Source organism: Ictidomys tridecemlineatus, chromosome 7 (assembly GCF_052094955.1).
Source record: "Ictidomys tridecemlineatus isolate mIctTri1 chromosome 7, mIctTri1.hap1, whole genome shotgun sequence".
NCBI lineage: Eukaryota > Metazoa > Chordata > Mammalia > Rodentia > Sciuridae > Ictidomys > Ictidomys tridecemlineatus.
In genome coordinates this window covers 80,757,422-80,763,711 of record NC_135483.1, presented here as the reverse complement: position 1 = coordinate 80,763,711, position 6,290 = coordinate 80,757,422, and positions in this window count along the sequence as shown.

Sequence of the window (6,290 nt, the reverse complement as noted above, 5' to 3'; positions counted from 1 at the left end):
AATGAATAAATAAAAAAATAAAAGGGCTGGGGATGTAGCTTAGTGGTAAAGCGCACCTCAGTTCAATCTCTGATATGGAAAAGGATAAATAAATAGATAGATAGATAGATGAATAAATGAAAAAGAAAAGAAGAAAATAAATTGCTAAATCAGAGTTATTTTAGTATAGCAGCATAAAACAGACTAGGTCAAGCCAAGCTGTGTGGTACATGCCTCTAATCCCAGCAGCTTGGGAGGCTGAGACAGGAGGATTGCAAGTTCAAAGCTAGCCTCAGCAACAGCAAGGTGCCAAGCAAATCAGTGAGACCCTGTCTTTAAATAAAATACAAAATAGGGCTAGAAATGTGGTTCAGTGGTCAAGTGCCCCTGACTTTAATCCCTTATATATGCCCCCCAAAAATAAACAGACAAATCAGCATTATATAATGATGTATAATGATGCCGTATTTTTGTGTTTGACCAAAATTTTTCTGTAAGAAAAAGATATTACAAACTAGTAGCCTAGTAAATATTAAAACAATGATGTTTCTAAAAGATAAAATCATTGGAAAGAGATTTTTTAACAGGGTAAAAAAAAAAACCCTATGTTATGTCAAACCAAAATTCTATATACATTCTTCTATAGCACCTCTAGTTCCAAAAATTAAATCAATTCCCACATTGAAAAATTTAGGCCAAAGAGTATAGATCTATAATCTTCAAAATTTAGCTTACACAGAAATAGCTGAAGAGCTTTTAAAAAGTGTTTGGTCATTGACAATTTCCTCAGAGTTTGGGCCCAGTACTAGGCCTGTGTACCAGAGATCCCCTCTTAAAGTATGTACTTCTGGTGATTATGATTTATGGGTAAGAGATTTTAATGAAATCCACATTTATGTTCTAAACTTCACTGACAGATATTCTGTTTCAATTTAAATACATATCTTTAAAACTATTAAGATTAGGAACTATTTTTTATATATCTCTTTTAGTTTTTACTCAGCAAATTGAAAGTATATACATAAAATTTATATATATATATATATATATATAATTTTACACTTTTATATATATATATATATATATATTTAAGTCATTATACTTATTCTTTTACTAGTTAGTATCTTTTAAATTTTTATTAGCATATATGATTTTATTTTAATGGTCCTTTGGAAGACATATTTATTATTTTATGAATTAGATATCTTTTAAATGTTTATTAGGTTATGTATGTGTATTTAAGTATAAATTTTTAAATTAAAATAGAAATGCTTTGTTAAAACTATTATAACATTTTTCTCACAGATTAGGATTTTATTATGTTTATGTTTTTTTATGATTTATAAAATATGTAAAATTCAAAGATTATCTTTGTTTTAAATGATTGGCTATTTTACCAATAAGAGACAATGTTCCAGTAAGGAATATCTATAGGTCTGCTGGACTAGCATCTTTGGGGAAGATAACCAGTTTAAAAACAAAGATGTGAGTCCCATTGTCCATTCTAGGAAAATACATAGATTTGTGGGCTCCTACTGACTCCATGTTCATTGATCTAAAGTTAGAATATTGCCAGGGAAACTGGTTATTGCTCTCTTCTGCCAGTTCCTGTGTGATGGATGATTCAGGGCAGTAACCTTTTCCCTGATTAGCTATGAGGGATGCAATGTGAATTCTCCAGCTACAGTTTTATGATGTAGCAAGTGACTGGCAAAATACATATACACCTTTTTTTTCTGGTTCAGAAAAATACCTACATGTTCCCTGTAAAAGACAGTTATGATCCGAGGAACATGCTTTGAAATTGAGTTGTGTGGATATTGCTGGTTTTCTTAGAAGTCTTTAAGAGACTCACTTATTGTCAGGAGAGAAGCCTTGGAAAAATTAAACTTTACATTCCGATGATCTCTTTCCAGTTTTCCTTCTCCCTGCACATATTTCTTCTTCTGTTTCTTTTAAGCACCTTACTTTATTAAATTTCCTTGTGCTTAGGTAAAATATTTTCATAATACAGTAACTAATAAATGTTGAACACATGAAAATATCAAGAAAACAAATTTTATATATAAAATTTTTAAAATTCTAAGAAAATTCATTTGATGGAAAAATATTGGCAATTCACTTTAATTTTAAATCTAGTAAAAATATCGTGAGAGTATAGAGGTTTTGTGTGAAAAAAAGGAAGTCATTAAAACCTTTTGAGTAACCTTTTTATAAATATAAATTGATAAAATACAATGTAATATGTAAACATAGGACTAAAACTTGAACATGACACTCATGTTCAGTAATATGTTAAGTACATTTTTACATTCATTGTTAGAATACAGTGATGGTTCTAAAGATATAAATAATTTAGCAACTTGTCAAATTGTTCTATGGTAATTCTATGTAAATTTAGTTATGTAAATTTGTGTTTGAAATATTTCAATTGGCAAAAAAAATATGTAGGAAAGAAAAAATAAATTGGAAGGAAATGGTAACATGTTTATCCAGAGTGATAAAGTTAATTCTTTTAAATTTGTCTTCTGAATATTTCCCCTACGTGTACATTTTTAAAATATAGCACACACACATATGTAATATATCATTTCACAAAGTCACTGCAGATGCTATCTTGATTGAGCCAAAGGATATCTATCAACATCTATATGTTCTAGTTATTTGGGGTATAAAAGAATAGGATAGACAAGAAGTATCTATTCTCATTGAGCTGACATTGTAATTGAGGGAATAAATAAAGATAAGAAGAAAAAAGTGAAGAAGAGAGAAAAGAAGGAAAAGAAGAAAAAACAGAAAAGGAATGAGAAGGAAAAGAAAATTATGTATGCAAAGTTCTAAGTGGTGATAAATGCCAATAAAGAAAAAGAAAGAATAAAAAAGAGATGGGAAATAACCTCTAAGCATACAAATAACTGATGAGCATATTCAAGGGAGACAATGTATTTGATTTGCAGCAAAATGAGATTGTGCTTGGGCTGCATGGATAAAGATGGTAGTGAAGCAGGAGAGGGTGAAGGGAGAAAAAGGTAGATTTGTAACAAAGGATAAGATAAAAAATGCCAATTCTAATAAAGAATGAAGTATTTTTTAATGAACAGATACATAAGCTGACATATTTTTTATTGGTTGTTCAAAACCTTACAAAGCTCTTGACATATCATATTTCAAACATTAGTTTCAAGTGAGTTATAAACTCCCATTTTTACCCCCAATACAGATTGTAGAATCACATCGGTTACACATCCACATTTTTACATAATGCCATACTAGTAACTGTTGTATTCTGCTACCTTTCCTATCCTCTAGTATCCCCCTCCCCCCGCTTCCATCTTCTCTTTCTACCCCATCTACTGTAATTCATTTATCTCCTTGTTTATTTTTCAATTCCCCTCACAACCTCTTATATGTAGTTTTTTATACCAATAAGGGTCTCTTTCCCTTTCCATGCAATTCCCCTTTTCTCTCCCTTTCCCTCCCACCTCGTATCTCTGTTTAATGTTAATCTTTTCTTTCTGCTCTTCCTCCCTGCTCTATTCTTAGTTGCTCTCATTATATCAAAGAAGATATTTGGTATTTGTTTTTTAGGAATTGGCTAGCTTCACTAAGCATAATCTGTTCTAGTGCCAACCATTTCCCTGCGAATTCCATGATTTTGTCATTTTTTAGTGCTGCATAATACTCCATGATGTATAGATGCCACATTTTTTTAATCCATTCATCCATTGAAGGGCATTTGGGTTGGTTCCACAGTCTAGCTATTGAGAATTGTGCTGCTGTGAACATCGATGTGGCAGTATCCCTGTAGTACGCTCTTTTAAGGTCTTCAGGGAATAGTCCGAGAAGGGCAATAGCTGGGTCAAATGGTGGTTCCATTCCCAGCTTTCCCAGGAATCTCCATACTGCTTTCCAAATTGGCTGCACCAATTTGCAGTCCCACCAGCAATGTACAAGAGTACCCTTTTCCCCACATCCTCTCCAGTACTTGTTGTTGTTTGACTTCATAATGGCTTCCAATCTTACTGGAGTGAGATGGTATCTTAGGGTGGTTTTGATTTGCATTTCTCTGACTGCTAGACATGGTGAGCATTTTTTCATGTACTTGTTGATTGATTGTATGTCCTCCTCTGAGAAGTGTCTGTTCAGGTCCTTGGCCCATTTGTTGATTGGGTTATTTGTTGTCTTATTGTCTAATTTTTTGAGTTCTTTGTATACTCTGGATATTAGGGCTCTATCTGAAGTGTGAGGAGTAAAAATTTGTTCCCAGGATGTAGGCTCCCTATTTACCTCTCTTATTGTTTCTCTTGCTGTGAAAAAACTTTTTAGTTTAAGTAAGTCCTATTTGTTGATTCTTGCTATTAACTCTTGTGCTATGGGTGTCCTATTAAGGAATTTGGATCCCAACCCCACAATATGTAGATCAGAGCCAACTTTTTCTTCTATCATAGGCAGAGTCAAGCTGACATATTTTTGTTGGTTTATTTACCTAAGTTCTTTTTTTTTTGGTACTGGGAATTAAACCCAGTACCAAACTTATTTATTGATTTATTTATTTATTTATTTATTTATCTGTTTGTTTGTTTGTTTTTGAGACAGATCTCTGTAAGTTGCTTAGGGCCTCTATAGTTGCTCAGGCCAACCTCTAACCTGTGATCCTTCCTGTTTTAGCCTGCTGTAACTGAGATTATAGGCATGCACCACTGCACCTGGCAAGTTGACTTATATTTTTTAAAAGATGATTTTTAAAATTCCCTATAGGTAGGTTGTGATGGCAAGACCAACGTGTAAAGAGGATTTAGGAAATGGTTGCCATCATTATAGGAACAGATGAAGAAACCCCATTGGATGTGTATGAATGGCCAGATTCCAGTCACACATGAAGGCAGAGGCAGTAGCTCCTATTAATGGATGTAAACATCATTCATGAGTAAGAAAAAGAGTCAAGAAAATTAAATTCTAAGACCTGAGCAATCAGAGGAATAAAACATATATTTACTGAAAAGGAAAAGACTGGGTCAGGAGTGTATTTCTGAGGAAGAGTGAAATTTACATATGAGAAGAGCAGAAACAAAGAGTGATATTTCTCATAATTTAAATCTGATATAACTATCAGGCATGGAGAGACAACCACTTCCTACTGAATAGATGGATGAGTATAGATATCAGAGATATCAGATTGCAGTTATAAATGTGGGGATAGGATGGTAATTAAAGCCATGTGAAATCTTCTATAGAGTGAGTGTAAATGGAGGAGAGAAGTCACACAAAGGCTAAGCACAATTTAGTAGTCATTGAAACAAGTGATCCCAATCTAAGAGCACTTGATATAATATGAAATTGAAAAAGAAATTGGAAGAGATGTAATAATCTGTTTCAAGAGGCCCTATATAGTTCTGTGTAAATATGGCTTATCTGAGTAAGATGAGGAAAAAAATAAAAATAAAAAAAAAATTTAAAGCTGACTTTTGAATTTTTCCACATGAATATCATTGTGGTTTCTGCCATGTTGAGATCCATAAAATGATTGAGGCCCTCCCTCCACACACACAGACACAATAAGTCTGTTCATGAGAGAAATAGATAAGGATAAAAGGAGATGATGAGTAGTTACAATGTTCTAGAAAAAGAGAAATAAGGCTGTATCTTGAGTATAATGTCAAGGACAAAACACCTACTGGGGTAGAATTTATGAAATGAGATATGTAAATATTAAAGCAGTATTTTGTTACTGAAATGAGATATACAGAATAAAGGTAATTGTGGGCATTGCTCTGTGGAAGCACACATTTGGAAGCCTTACTCTTGAAACAACTAATTGAGTACCTTGCTCTGCAATAGTGCTTGCAAATTTGTACAGAAGATCTAGCTCTTGACCGTGTTTCTTGAAGAATGCTAATTAAATTTTCAAATATTTTCGACCCAAATAGCCACATTTGCCTTTGGAATGAATTGGAGAATGACTCGAATTCTCTTTACAACTGAACAAGGACCTCTATCAAATTTTTCCATTGAATCCATATGCTTGAGAGAATGCTGATAACAATATAACTTGTTTTATAATTCCACAAAAGTACTCCTTGAGAAAAATGCTTTCAGACAATTGCTAGATTTACCTTTTTGGCAAACGAATTAATTTAATCCCCTGCTTTAATTTGTAGTTCAATACAAAAGGCATTCTGAAAGGCAATTCATCTTAGCTCTCAAAACCAAAACATTGGAAGCATCTTGTTTAGACAAAGCAAATGCCAGAGTAAATAGAAATTAACACATTGGAAGCAAAATTCTTTCTTTATTTGAATGTAAAGTGAACT